The 15,208-nt window shown below is 42.8% G+C and overlaps 1 protein-coding gene across 1 annotated transcript in view; it reads right to left on the bottom strand.

Moving 5' to 3' along the window:
* The window catches only part of LOC124131243, a 56,530-nt gene extending 41,884 nt beyond the window's left edge, over positions 1-14,646 (bottom strand). The window contains exon 1 of the mRNA XM_046494363.2: positions 14,403-14,646. The gene's annotated coding sequence lies outside the window, so the exon portion shown is untranslated. The remainder of the gene's footprint in view (positions 1-14,402) is intronic.
* Positions 14,647-15,208: the final 562 nt, after the last annotated feature.

Genomic DNA, 15,208 nt, shown 5'->3' with positions numbered 1-15,208 from the left:
CCCCCAAAAAAAAACCCAAAACAAACAAAAACAAATCAGAGACCCGTTTGCTCATTCATGTCTTTCCGAAACCTGCGTCCTGGAACACGAGTGGCCACAAAGGTGTTTTTAGTCTGGGAAGGAGCTGCAGCGCTGACGTGTCAAGTGAACTCCTCACACAGTCGATTCAGGCTATCACCGCCTTGAAGATAAGCTCCGTGCAGAACCCGCTTGTGATAACGTCCACATCATGCCGGTAGGTTGAGTGTCGTTGGCCACGAATCTCAGTACCGTATTAATCCCTTGAGCAGACCTCATAGCGAATAGACCGCCTCCGTGTAGCCTTGCTCCAGGGCTGTACTGAATGACAAGTCCATGGGTGTATAGTAATTCTATCATTATAATAGGCAAGTCTAGAAAAGCGGACAGTACGTACGCCAGTCTCTTATAGGGACAACTTGTTCTTATTATTTATAATAGTGAGTGAGTGAGTGAGTATGGTTTTACGCCGCTTTTAGCAATATTCCAGCAATATCACGGCGGGGGACACCAGTAATGGGCTTAAAACATTGTACCCATGTCGGGAATCGAACCCGGGTCTTCGGCGTGACGAGCGAACGCTTTAACCACTAGGCTACCCGACCGCCCCTATATAATCTAGAAATTACGATTTAAACTAATAATCTTGCCTTACAGACTTGTGCAAGTCTAGCCTCCGTGGGGTAGCCTATCGGATCGAGCGTCTGTCTGGAGAGCGGAAGGTCGGTGGTCGAACCGGTAGTACAGGATCCGCTTGTCTGTCTTTTACGCCCGATGTAATTTGTTTCGGCGGATGATCGAGACTGGTGGTGGCGATTATCCTCCGATAAAGGTTTTGCAGGGAGCACCTGTGATTCAGAACAAGCATCAGGCGTCCGTGCCAGGATCCGCTTATCATGGGTTCGAATCCACGATTATCCCACTCATGATCATTGATGTCTCAGAACCATCACCGTATTTATGGATTCACAAAAAGACCTGCATCCCGAGGTAATCACTTACGTTCTTCGGCCCATGAAGATTCCGGGGTAGAATACGTCTTCAGCAACCCATGCTTGCCGTACAAGGCGACTATGCTTGTCGTAAGAGGCGACTAACGGGATCGGGTAGTCAGGCTCGCTGACTTGGTTGATCCTTATTGCGTAGATCGATGCTCATGTTGTCAATCACTGGATTGTCTGGTCCAGACTCGATTATTTACAGGCCGCCGTCAGAGAGCTGGAATATTGCTCAGTGCAAACCAACCAACCAACCAACCAACCAACCAACAAACTTACGTTCTTCATCAGTGGGACCACAACACTTGTATTTCTGATGTAAAATACAACTACCTAGAGGATAACGTAAAGCAATGGCCAAGCGTCATCCTCACTAGCTATCATCCGAGGGCTATATCGCAACTCAAACAAAGCATTCTAACTTTAACTTCCCGCCATATCACCCGTGAAGATCCGGGTCAGAATACATCTTCAGGAACCCATGCTTGCCGTAAAAGGCGAGTTTGCTTGTCGTTAGAGGCCACTGACGGGATCGGGTGGTCAGACTCGCTCACTTAACGTATCCCAATTGTGTAGATCGATGCTGGTGATATCAAACACTGGATTTTCTGGTGCAGAAAATAGACCCCCAAATCCCGCCTACCAGGAGGTTGATTCCCGAATGCCCTCTAAATAGAACCCCGAATCCCGCGTACCAGGAGGTTGAGTCCCGAATACCCTCTAAATAGACCCCCGAATCCCGCGTACCAGGAGGTTGAGTCCCGAATACCCTCTAAATAGACCACCGAATCCCGCGGACCAGGAGGTTGGGTCCCGAAAACCCTCTAGCCCTCTGAATCCCGCGTACCAGGAGGCTGGCTCCTGAATTCCCTCTAAATAGACCCCCGAATCCCGCGTACCAGGAGGTTGAGTCCCGAATACCCTCTAAATAGACCCCCCGAAACCCGCGTACCAGGAGGTTGGGTCCCGAATACCCTCTCAATAAACCCCCGAATCCCGCGTACCAGGAGGTTGGCTCCCGAATACCCTCTAAATAGACTTCCCGAATCCCGCGTACCAGGAGGTTGAGTCCCGAATACCCTCTAAATAGACCCCCGAATCCCGCGTACCAAGAGGTTGGGTCCCCAATACCCTCTCAATAAACCCCCGAATCCCGCGTACCAGGAGGTTGAGTCCCGAATACCCTCTAAATAGACCCCCGAATCCCGCGTACCAAGAGGTTGGGTCCCGAAAACCCTCTCAATAAACCCCCGAATCCCGCGTACCAGGAGGTTGGCTCCCGAATACCCTCTAAATAGACCCCCCGAATCCCGCGTACCAGGAGGTTGAGTCCCGAATACCCTCTAAATAGACCCCCCCGAAACCCGCGTACCAAGAGGTTGGGTCCCGAATACCCTCTCAATAAACCCCCGAATCCCGCGTACCAGGAGGTTGAGTCCCGAATACCCTCTAAATAGACCCCCCGAAACCCGCGTACCAGGAGGTTGAGTCCCGAATACCCTCTTAATAGACCCCCGAATCCCGCGTACCAGGAGGTTGGCTACCGAATACCCTCTAAACCGACCCCCGAATCCCGCGTACCAGGAGGTTGGCTACCGAATACCCTCTAAATAGACCCCCGAATCCCGCGTACCAGGAGGTTGAGTCCCGAATACCCTCTAAATAGACCCCCGAATCCCGCGTTCCAAGAGGTTGGCAGCGTCACAACGTTGTATCTCTTGCATATTCCATCTTCAGAAACCACATACCGAGGGACGCGCCGAGGGGCTAGTTGGAGACCGATCACTGCATCATCTCGAGGCAAGGGAGTTAACTGACTTTGAAGGTCGTTTTATTACAATATAGATTTTGATTATCGATCAGATCGTCTTGACTGTGAGCCGAGAAGTGATATGAGAGGTGGAGTCTGATTGGTCCATAGGAGGGACATAGAAGGGAACTCGTAATAGCCACTGGTGGCGCTTCGATCGAGTCACGAAATTCCAACCTAGTTCGGCGAGGTAAAAACTGGGCTAATGTAGTCAATTAACGCCCTTGCCTCGGGAAGATTGATCACTGTAGCGTGAGACCAAGCGGCACTTATACGCGAGACGTGTCAATGATAATCTTCTGCGGAGGCTTGGCCCTCGGTATATGGTCTCTGCATATATTTAATAAAACAAACACCCTGATTCCATTCTCATCCCATCCCCTGCTCTCGCATCCTACACCCATCGCCTCGCCATCTCCAGAAAATAGGTGAGGTGGGGTGAAATTGGGTTTAACGTCGCGTCCAAGATTATTGCACTTATATAGTTACGTTCATGCACGCGTGTGTGTGTGTGTGTGGCTGCTTGTACTAGTCCGGACTGATGCCGATTTATAGTGCTAGCCCACTGAGATACCATGCCGCAGTTTAACATGAATACCCCACTCAGACACAGTATACTGACTCCGAGCCGACCAGTCCTTGTTTTAGCCCCTTAATGCCGAGCGCCAGACGCTCTACCACTAGACCACGGAGGCGGTCCCAGAAAATAGGAGACATCAAGGTGTTTAACCTTAAGCATCACATTTTAGCGTGGACTGCAGGTTAGTCAACCATTTAAGTAAAAATATGTTAAAGCGGCCTTAATCCCAACTCTCTCACTGTTCAATAGTCTGTCGAACAAACCCTGAAACAAATATACCAAATAAATATCGCATGCAAGTCTATGATATCTAGCAAGTCTAGATTACTGCCGTTTCAGACTGAAAGTGAAGAGTCTCTTGGTTCCTTTTCATATATTAAATAAATAAAACAACTTTTAAATATATAAAATATTTTCCTTTAAGAGACTTTATGAAAGTCTAACTGTTCAATTAAGTGTAGAGATGTCGCTGTTTGTGAAGCACCCGAGGCGTTGTTCATGTCAACGATAACAGGCGCTCTCGAAGCTCAGACCAACTTTCCACATCTCAATCGCCTTTCCCTTACAACAATAACAAATTAAGAACGGAAACGTTAAAATCTTCTTGTTTTTCCAGATGCAGCCTGTTGACGGCTTCTGTTACTCTAGACTTGATGTTAGGAAAAGTTGTGAGGAAAGCAGCACACGAATGTTAGGATAATGAAACATAAATATAGCACAACTAACCACAGGAAGAAAAGCGGAACCGACGCAGCTATGAGCTGATTCTCAGAGATACGACACGAGAACACAAACTGCAGACCCAGCAATAAACGCCAGAAGACGATGTAGCATTAAAGCATGACTAGTGGGGAGGTAGGGTAGCCTAGTGGCTAAGTTCGGGTTCGAATCCCATCATGGATTCAATGTGTTAAGGTATTATGCGGGGATATTGCGGGAATATTGTTGAAAGAGGCGTAAAGTGAGAGTTAGGTTCACAGGGTGATTGAGAGATGTACAGGTAAAGTGAGTGAGGTTTACATGGTGAGTGAGTGAGGTTTACAGGGTTAGTGAGTGGGGTATAAATGGTGTGTAAGTGGGGTTTACATGGTGAGTGAGGTTTACAGGGTTAGTGAGTGAGGTTTACAGGTTTAGTGAGTGAGGTTTACATGGTGTGTAAGTGAGGTTTACAGGGTTAGTGAGTGAGATTTACAGGGTTAATGAGTGAGGTTTACATTGTGTGTAAGTGAGGTTTACATGGTGAGTGAGGTTTACAGGGTTAGTGTGTTAGCTTTACAGGGTGAATGAGTGAGGTTTATGAGGTGAGTGAGTGAGGTTTACAGGGTAAGTGTGTGAGGTTTACAGGGTTGGTGAATGAGGTTTACAGGGTTAGTGAGTGAGGTATGAATGGTGTGTAAGTGAGGTTTACAGGGTAAAGTGAGAGTTAGGTTCACAGGGTGATTGAGAGATGTACAGGTAAAGTGAGTGTGGTTTACATGGTGAGTGAGTGAGGTTTACAGGGTTAGTGAGTGAGGTTTACAGGGTTAGTGAGTGAGGTTTACATGGTGTGTAAGTGAGGTTTACAGGGTTTGTGAGTGAGATTTACAGGGTTAATGAGTGAGGTTTACATTGTGTGTAAACGAGGTTTACATGGTGAGTGAGGTTTACAGGGTAAGTGAGTTAGGTTGACAGGGTTAATTAGTGAGGTTTATGAGGTGAGTGAGTGAGGTTTACAGGGTATGTGTGTGAGGTTTACAGGGTTAGTGAGTGAGGTTTACAGGGTTGGTGAATGAAGTTTTCAGGGTTGGTGAGTGAAGTTTACATGCCGCGTCAGTGAGGTTTACAGGGTTAGTGAGTGAGGTTTACATGGTTTGTGAGCGAGGTTTTACAGGATGATTCATGTGTACAGGCTTAGTGAGTGAGGTTTACAGGATGAGTGAGGGGGTTCACAGGGTTAGTGAGTGGTTTACAAGGTGTGCCAGTATGTTTACAGGACGGTTGATTGTATTACGTTTACAGGGTAATTGATAGACTTGCACAAGGCTCTAGGGCAATAATTATTAGTTTAAATAAAAAGTTCTAGATTACATAAATAATTTGAACAAGTTGTCCCCATAACAAACTGGTGTCCTTAAACTGTCCACATATCTAGACTTGCCTGTTAGGAGGATTGAATTACTACACATCCATGGACTTTTCTTTCAGTAAAGCCTTACGGCAAGGCTAGGTAATTGAGTTCATAGGACGAGTGAGTGAGGTTTAACGCCGCTTTTAACAGTATTCCAGTTATATCACGGCGTGTCAGCTTACTGTGGGAGGAAAACCCGAAGTGATGCAGGTCTCAGACGTTTACGACTTCGGTAAAACCCACGAGCACGGGTATGGTGCTGACAAACCTAGAAACATAATCGGGGGGAACCGGGATTCGAACCCACAATCATAGGTTTCTGGCGTGCCCAAGAAACTCTGCACAGCGAATCGCGGCGACTTTGACGACTGCCCCCCCCCCCCCCCCCCCCCCCCCCCCCCCCCGCACACACACACACACACACAGGGCGAAGAAGTTAAAATGGTAGGGTGAGATAGTTAGGATGGTTGGCGCGATTAATTAGTGCAATGGTTTTGAAGAGTCATTGTGACGGGAACGTTCATCGGTTGTCAACGAAATCAAGCTTGTAACATAGCAACAAACCGGTTGCATGGAAACAAGTGGAAGTTCATCGGTTGTCAAGGAAACCCCACTACCAGTATAGCAACAAGTAGGTGATCATCGGTTGTCAAGAAAACCCTAATGGTAACATAGCTACAGAAAGGTGATCACCGGTTGTCAAGGAAATACAACTGGTAACATAGCAGCAAGTGGAAGCTCATCGGTCGTCAAGGAAGCCCCACTGCTAATATAGCAATCATGTGGTTGATCATCGTTTGTCAAGGAAATCCTAATGGTAACATAGCGACAGTAAGGTGATCATCGGTCGTCAAGGAAACTCAAACATAGCAACAAAAAGGTGATCATCTTTTGTCATGGAAACCCTAATGGTAACATAGCGACAGTGAGGTGATCATCGGTTGTCAAGGAAACCCTAATGGTAACATAGCGACAGTAAGGTGATCATCGGTTGTCAAGGAAACCCTAATGGTAACATATATAGCGACAGGAAGGTGATCATCGTTTGTCATGGAACCCCTAATGGTAACATAGCGATACGGGGGTATCATCACATATATAGCTTCAATACCACAATGTTTATTTGAAGAAATCTGAATTACAGATGTCAGGACTGCGTATAAATACACAGTTTGACAATTTTCCTAAATATGTTCATATTTCGCTATTAACGGCGGGATTGCGGAAATCAAATGTCAGGCATCCATATGATTCAAACACCGACCTTCGAATGGTGACATATTGCTCGGTGTGTTGACTCGTGAAAGAAATTAAAAATAGAGCGTTCGAACATTGCAACGTAATGTATCCATACTTAATCTCTACAGTGTAACGTGATGTATCCATACTTCATCTCTACAGTGTAAAGTGATGTATCCATACTTCATCGCTACAGTGTAAAGTCATATATCCATACTTCATCTCTACAGTGTAACGTGATGTGTCCATACTTCATCTCTACAGTGTAACGTAATGTATCCATACTTCATGTCTACAGTGTAACGTGATGTATCCATACTTCATCTCTACAGTGTAACGTATTGTATCCATACTTCATGTCTACAGTGTAACGTGATGTATCCATACTTCATCTCTACAGTGTAACGTGATGTATCCATACTTCATGTCTACAGTGTAACGTGATGTATCCATACCTTATGTCTACAGTGTAACGTGATGTATCCATACTTCATGTCTACAGTGTAACGTGATGTATCCATACTTCATCGTTACAGTGTAACGTGATGAATCCATACTTCATGTCTACAGTGTAACGTGATGTATCCATACTTCATCGCTACAGTGTAACGTGATCAATCCATACTTCATGTCTACAGTGTAACGTGATGTATCCATACTTCATCGCTACAGTGTAACGTGATGTATCCATACTTCATCGCTACAGTGTAACGTGATGTATCCATACTTCATGTCTACAGTGTAATGTGATGTATCCATACTTCATGTCTACAGTGTAACGTGATGTATCCATACTTCATCGCTACAGTGTAACGTGATGTATCCATACTTCATGTCTACAGTGTAACGTGATGTGTCCATACTTCATCTCTACAGTGTAACGTGATGTGTCCATACTTCATGTCTACAGTGTAAAATGATATATCCATACTTCATCGCTACAGTGTAAAGTGATGTATCCATACTTCATGTCTACAGTGTAAAGTGATGTATCCATACTTCATGTCTACAGTGTAAAGTGATGTATCCATACTTCATCGCTACAGTGTAATGTGATGTATCCATACTTCATGTCTACAGTGTAACGTGATGTATCCATACTTCATGTCTACAGTGTAACGTGATGTGTCCATACTTCATCTCTACAGTATAATGTGATGTATCCATACTTCATGTCTACCGTGTAAAGTGATGTATCCATACTTCATCTCCACAGTGTAACGTGATGTATCCATACTTCATCTCTACAGTGTAACGTAATATATTCATACTTCATCTCTACAGTGTAACGTGATGTATCCATACTTCATCTCTACAGTGTAACGTGATGTATCCATACTTCATGTCTACAGTGTTACATGATGTATCCATACTTCATGTCTACAGTGTAAAGTGATGTATCCATACTTCATCGCTACAGTGTAACGTGATGTGTCCATACTTCATGTCTACAGTGTTACATGATGTATCCATACTTCATCTCTACAGTGTAAAGTGATATATCCATACTTCATCGCTACAGTGTAAAGTGATGTATCCATACTTCATGTCTACAGTGTAACGTGATATATCCATACTTCATCGCTACAGTGTAAAGTGATGTATCCATACTTCATGTCTACAGTGTAAAGTGATGTATCCATACTTCATGTCTACAGTGTAACGTGATGTATCAATACTTCATCTCTACAGTGTAACGTGATGTATCCATACTTCATGTCTACAGTGTAACGTGATGTATTTATACTTCATTGCTACAGTGTAATGTGATGTATCCATACTTCATCGCTACAGTGTAATGTGATGTATCCATACTTCATCTCTACAGTGTAACGTGATGTGTCCATACTTCATGTCTACAGTGTAATGTGATGTATCCATACTTCATGTCTACAGTGTAAAGTGATGTATCCATACTTCATGTCTACAGTGTAACGTGATGTATCCATACTTCATGTCTCCAGTGTAACGTGATGTGTCCATACTTCATCTCTACAGTGTAATGTGATGTATCCATACTTCATCGCTACAGTGTAATGTGATGTATCCATACTTCATGTCTACAGTATAACGTGATGTATCCATACTTCATCTCTACAGTGTAACGTGATGTATCCATACTTCATGTCTCCAGTGTAACGTGATGTGTCCATACTTCATCTCTACAGTGTAATGTGATGTATCCATACTTCATCGCTACAGTGTAATGTGATGTATCCATACTTCATGTCTACAGTATAACGTGATGTATCCATACTTCATCTCTACAGTGTAACGTGATGTGTCCATACTTCATGTCTACATCGTAATGTGATGTATCCATACTTCATGTCTACAGTGTAAAGTGATGTATCCATACTTCATCGCTACAGTGTAATGTGATGTATCCATACTTCATGTCTACAGTGTAACGTGATGTATCCATACTTCATCTCTACAGTGTAACGTGATGTGTCCATACTTCATGTCTACAGTGTAACGTGATGTATCCATACTTCATCTCTATAGTGTAAAGTGATGTATCCATACTTCATCGCTACAGTGTAATGTGATGTATCCATACTTCATCTCTACAGTGTAACGTGATGTATCCATACTTCATCTCTACAGTGTAACGTGATGTATCCATACTTTATCGCTACAGTGTAACGAGATGTATTCACACGTCATCTCTACAGTGTAACGTGATGTATCCATACTTCATGTCTACAGTGTAACGTGATGTATTCATACTTCATCGCTACAGTGTAATGTGATGTATCCATACTTCATGTCTACAGAGTAACATGATGTATCCATACTTCATCGCTACAGTGTAACGTGATGTATCCATACTTCATGTCTACAGTGTAACGTGATATATCCATACTTCATGGCTACAGTGTAAAGTGATATATCCATACTTCATCGCTACAGTGTAATGTGATGTATCCATACTTCATGTCTACAGTGTAACGTGATGTATCCATACTTCATCGCTACAGTGTAACGAGATGTAGCCATACTTCATCTCTACAGTGTAATGTGATGTTTTCATACTTCATCTCTATAGTGTAACGTGATGTAGCCATACTTCATCTCTATAGTGTAACGTGATGTAGCCATACTTCATCGCCACAGTGTAACGTGATGTATCCATACTTCACGTCTACAGTGTAATGTGATGTTTTCATACTTCATCTCTATAGTGTAACGTGATGTAGCCATACTTCATCTCTACAGTGTAACGTGATGTATGCATACTTCATCGCCACAGTGTAACGTGATGTATGCATACTTAATCTCTACAGTGTAACGTGATGTATCCATACTTCATCGCTACAGTGTAACGTGATATATTCATACCTCATCTCTTTAGTGTAACGTGATGTATCCATACTTCATGTCTACAGTGTAACGTGATGTATTCATACTTCATCTCTTTAGTGTAACGTGATGTATCCATACTTCATGTCTACAGTGTAACGTGATGTATCCATACTTCATCTCTACAGTGTAACGTGATGTATCCATACTTCATGTCTACAGTGTAATGTGATGTATCCATACTTCATCTCTACAGTGTAATGTGATGTATTCATACTTCATCTCTACAGTGTAACGTGATGTATCCATACTTCATCGCTACAGTGTAACGAGATGTATTCACACGTCATCTCTACAGTGTAATGTGATGTATTCATACTTCATGTCTACAGTGTAACGTAATATATTCATACTTCATGTCTAAAGTGTAACGTAATATATTCATACTTCATGTCTACAGTGTAACGTGATGTATTCATACTTCATCGCTACAGTGTAACATGATATATTCATACTTTATCTCTATAGTGTAACGAAATATATTCATACTTCATGTCTACAGTGTAACGTGATGTATCCATACTTCATGTCTACAGTGTAACGTGATGTATCCATACTTCATCTCTACAGTGTAACGTGATGTATCCATACTTCATGTCTACAGTGTAACGTGATGTATCTATACTTCATGTGTACAGTGTAACTTGATGTATCCATACTTCATTTCTACAGTGTAACGTGATGTATCCATACTTCATGTCTACAGTGTAACGTAATATATTCATACTTCATCTCTACAGTGTAACGTAATATATTCATACTTCATCTCTACAGTGTAACGTGATGTATCCATACTTTATCGCTACAGTGTAACGAGATGTATTCACACGTCATCTCTACAGTGTAATGTGATGTATTCATACTTCATGTCTACAGTGTAACGTAATATATTCATACTTCATGTCTACAGTGTAACGTAATATATTCATACTTAATCTCTACAGTGTAACGTGATGTATTCATACTTCATCTCTTTAGTGTAACGTGATGTATCCATACTTCATGTCTACAGTGTAACGTGATGTATCCATAATTCATCTCTACATTGTAATGTGATGTATCCATACTTCATCTCTACAGTGTAACGTGATGTATTCATACTTCATCTCTTTAGTGTAACGTGATGTATCCATACTTCATGTCTACAGTGTAACGTGATGTATCCATACTTCATCTCTACAGTGTAACGTGATGTATCCATACTTCATGTCTACAGTGTAATGTGATGTATCCATACTTCATCTCTACAGTGTAATGTGATGTATTCATACTTCATCTCTACAGTGTAACGTGATGTATCCATACTTCATCGCTACAGTGTAACGAGATGTATTCACACGTCATCTCTACAGTGTAATGTGATGTATTCATACTTCATGTCTACAGTGTAACGTAATATATTCATACTTCATGTCTAAAGTGTAACGTAATATATTCATACTTCATGTCTACAGTGTAACGTGATGTATTCATACTTCATCGCTACAGTGTAACATGATATATTCATACTTTATCTCTATAGTGTAACGAAATATATTCATACTTCATGTCTACAGTGTAACGTGATGTATTCATACTTCATGTCTACAGTGTAACGTGATGTATCCATACTTCATCTCTACAGTGTAACGTGATGTATCCATACTTCATGTCTACAGTGTAACGTGATGTATCTATACTTCATGTGTACAGTGTAACTTGATGTATCCATACTTCATTTCTACAGTGTAACGTGATGTATCCATACTTCATGTCTACAGTGTAACGTAATATATTCATACTTCATCTCTACAGTGTAACGTAATATATTCATACTTCATCTCTACAGTGTAACGTGATGTATCCATACTTTATCGCTACAGTGTAACGAGATGTATTCACACGTCATCTCTACAGTGTAATGTGATGTATTCATACTTCATGTCTACAGTGTAACGTAATATATTCATACTTCATGTCTACAGTGTAACGTAATATATTCATACTTAATCTCTACAGTGTAACGTGATGTATTCATACTTCATCTCTTTAGTGTAACGTGATGTATCCATACTTCATGTCTACAGTGTAACGTGATGTATCCATAATTCATCTCTACATTGTAATGTGATGTATCCATACTTCATCTCTACAGTGTAACGTGATGTATTCATACTTCATCTCTACAGTGTAACGTGGTGAATCCATACTTTATCTCTACAGTGTAACGTGATTTGTCCATACTGATGCTGCTGCTGCAGCTACTACTACTACTACTACTACTACTACTACTACTACTACTACTACTACTACTACCACTCAGGCTATTTATATAGTGCAAAATCCACATCACTGAGGGACATGCTGGATACTTCATCTCAACAGTGTAACCTAATGTATCCATACATCTGTACAGTGAACAGTGTTGTGTAGAACGCATTTATCTTATCTTATCTTATCTCACATCTAACGGGATGTGCCTTTGTTGATGTTAACCAAAACTACACACACATCTATCCCCACCCTTTAAATACCGTTACACGAACACATGATGTAGTAAGCGTTTAACACACTTCTCCCCTGAATTCCGAATACCATGTATTTATTTCACCCTCATTGCTCCCTACCCCAAATACTAATTTCAAAAGCATATGTCATAATTCAATATACGAAGGCGGAATGTCGACCCCTGACCTAAACCAAAGACCAGGTTCCCAGGTCATAAAAGGGTGAGATTTGAAGTTATATTAGTGAAAGAACATCGACAAAATTCAAAAACATAAATGATTGTTTTAAATGTTGAATCGTTGAATTATTTGTGCGTCCCACTGAAGAGTCCTGAATCCCCTCTAAATAGAGCCCCGAATCCCGCGTACCACACTGAAGAGTTCTGAATCCCCTCTAAATAGAGCCCCGAATCCCGCGTACCACACTGAAGAGTTCTGAATCCCCTCTAAATAGAGCCCCGAATCCCGCGTACCACACTGAAGAGTTCTGAATCCCCTCTAAATAGACCCCCGAATCCCGCGTACCACACTGAAGAGTTCTGAATCCCCTCTAAATAGAGCCCCGAATCCCGCGTACCACACTGAAGAGTTCTGAATCCCCTCTAAATAGAGCCCCGAATCCCGCGTACCACACTGAAGAGTCCTGAATCCCCTCTAAATAGAGCCCCGAATCCCGCGTACCACACTGAAGAGTTCTGAATCCCCTCTAAATAGAGCCCCGAATCCCGCGTACCACACTGAAGAGTTCTGAATCCCCTCTAAATAGACCCCCGAATCCCGCGTACCACACTGAAGAGTTCTGAATCCCCTCTAAATAGACCCCCGAATCCCGCGTACCACACTGAAGAGTCCTGAATCCCCTCTAAATAGAGCCCCGAATCCCGCGTACCACACTGAAGAGTCCTGAATCCCCTTTAATAGAGCCCCGAATCCCGCGTACCACACTGAAGAGTTCTGAATCCCCTCTAAATAGACCCCCGAATCCCGCGTAGTAGGATTACCCGAAGTAGGGCAGGCAGCCGGCGAGGAGAGAGTTATGACATATAGAATCATTTTTAAACAGTTCACACAACCAGAGGATGAGCACGCTCGTCTCTGTTATGACATTCTTCCGGACACTCACTCGCTTGTTATACAGGAATGCGGGCAGGTTAGTCAGCGTACTGGCCTGTAGGACTCTCTCGCATCTTTTGTAAAATCAGATCTGTGATGTGTATGTGTCGGGGCGGGGGTTGGGGTTGGGGCTGGGGGTGGGGGATGGGGGCGGGGGTGGGGGATGGGGGCGGGGGCGGGGTTTGGGTAGTTTGGCGTTGTGTGTGTATGTGTGTGTTTGTGTGTATGTTTGTTTGTTTGTGTGTCTGTATGATTGTGTGTGTGTGTTTGTGTGTGTCCATTGTGTTGTGATGGTTATGTTGTGTTGTGTTGTGTTGTTGAGTGGTGTGGCGTTGTATTGTTCTGATATCAAGCTTATAATGGTGTGGCGTTTGAATAAGATTGGCGTGATATGAAATATGATGTTGGTATGAAATTAATAGGGATAGGATGGTTGTAAACAAAACGTGGAATGAAACGCAGAATTGTTACAACTTTCACACAAATCACTGAAAACAATAAACAAATAAAACCGCCGTCCAGTATGTTAAAACTACAGCCATGAATTGTAAATATGGACTAGCAACAAAAGCCGCTTTACGACAGCTTCATGAACCAACAGTCACTCAACTGGAACCTGGTGTAAACACACAGATCAACCCTTCCCACGAAGAAAGGAACGACCACAACACAAACATATACTCACACGCACGGCAGCGCAACGTCCTCACGGCCACAGGTTTAAGAACACCCATGATGCCCGTCGATCGGCAGTGTTATCCTTTACAAATCCCATACCATGTTTTTAAAGACTCTCAGACCTGTTGAGGAATACTCCATGATTTCGACACTGTAGCTGTCGTTATTGGGAACATATCCAGCTGTGTTCGTCAAGCAACCTTTGGACTCCACAGACGGTGCCTCATTGCTTTCAGGGTGAAACAGAGATGCGATTATTGCGATTGTAATTAGATGCGACAGTTGCGCCAACGCTCGGTTACCTCGTTATAACGCGGACATCGTAGAGGGCGTGTTTTTGTTTCGGTGCTGGCTTGACGATGTCGTTATGTTATATCTGTAAATGACAGTTTGGTCTGTTAAATCGTGATTATCCAGAAAGGTGAAGATAAAAGTTTAAAAGAAGATGAAATTGAGTTTTTTTGTATTCTGCGAATAGTTTTCTAAATATCTTCTTTGTATCTGCTGTGGTTCGTTCACCTTGCCGCGTCATACCAAAATATAGTGAAATTTGGTATTTCTTGTTATCCTGCCTGATCCTCGGCACTAAGGGGGGTAAACGCGGATTGGTCGGTTCGGAGACATAATACTGTGTCTGAGTCGGGTATCTACGGTAAACTGGTATCTCAGTGAGCTAGCACTATGGAACCGGAATAACATCCGGACTAGTACAAGCCACACACACACACACACACACACACACACACACACACACACACACACACACACACACACACACACACACGAACGCGCACGCACACACAGACAGACACA

This window comes from Haliotis rufescens, unplaced genomic scaffold (assembly GCF_023055435.1).
Source record: "Haliotis rufescens isolate VD_foot unplaced genomic scaffold, xgHalRufe1.0.p SCAF_14, whole genome shotgun sequence".
NCBI lineage: Eukaryota > Metazoa > Mollusca > Gastropoda > Lepetellida > Haliotidae > Haliotis > Haliotis rufescens.
The sequence above is the reverse complement of the archived record's forward strand: the minus strand, read 5'-3'. Positions and strand labels throughout refer to the sequence as shown.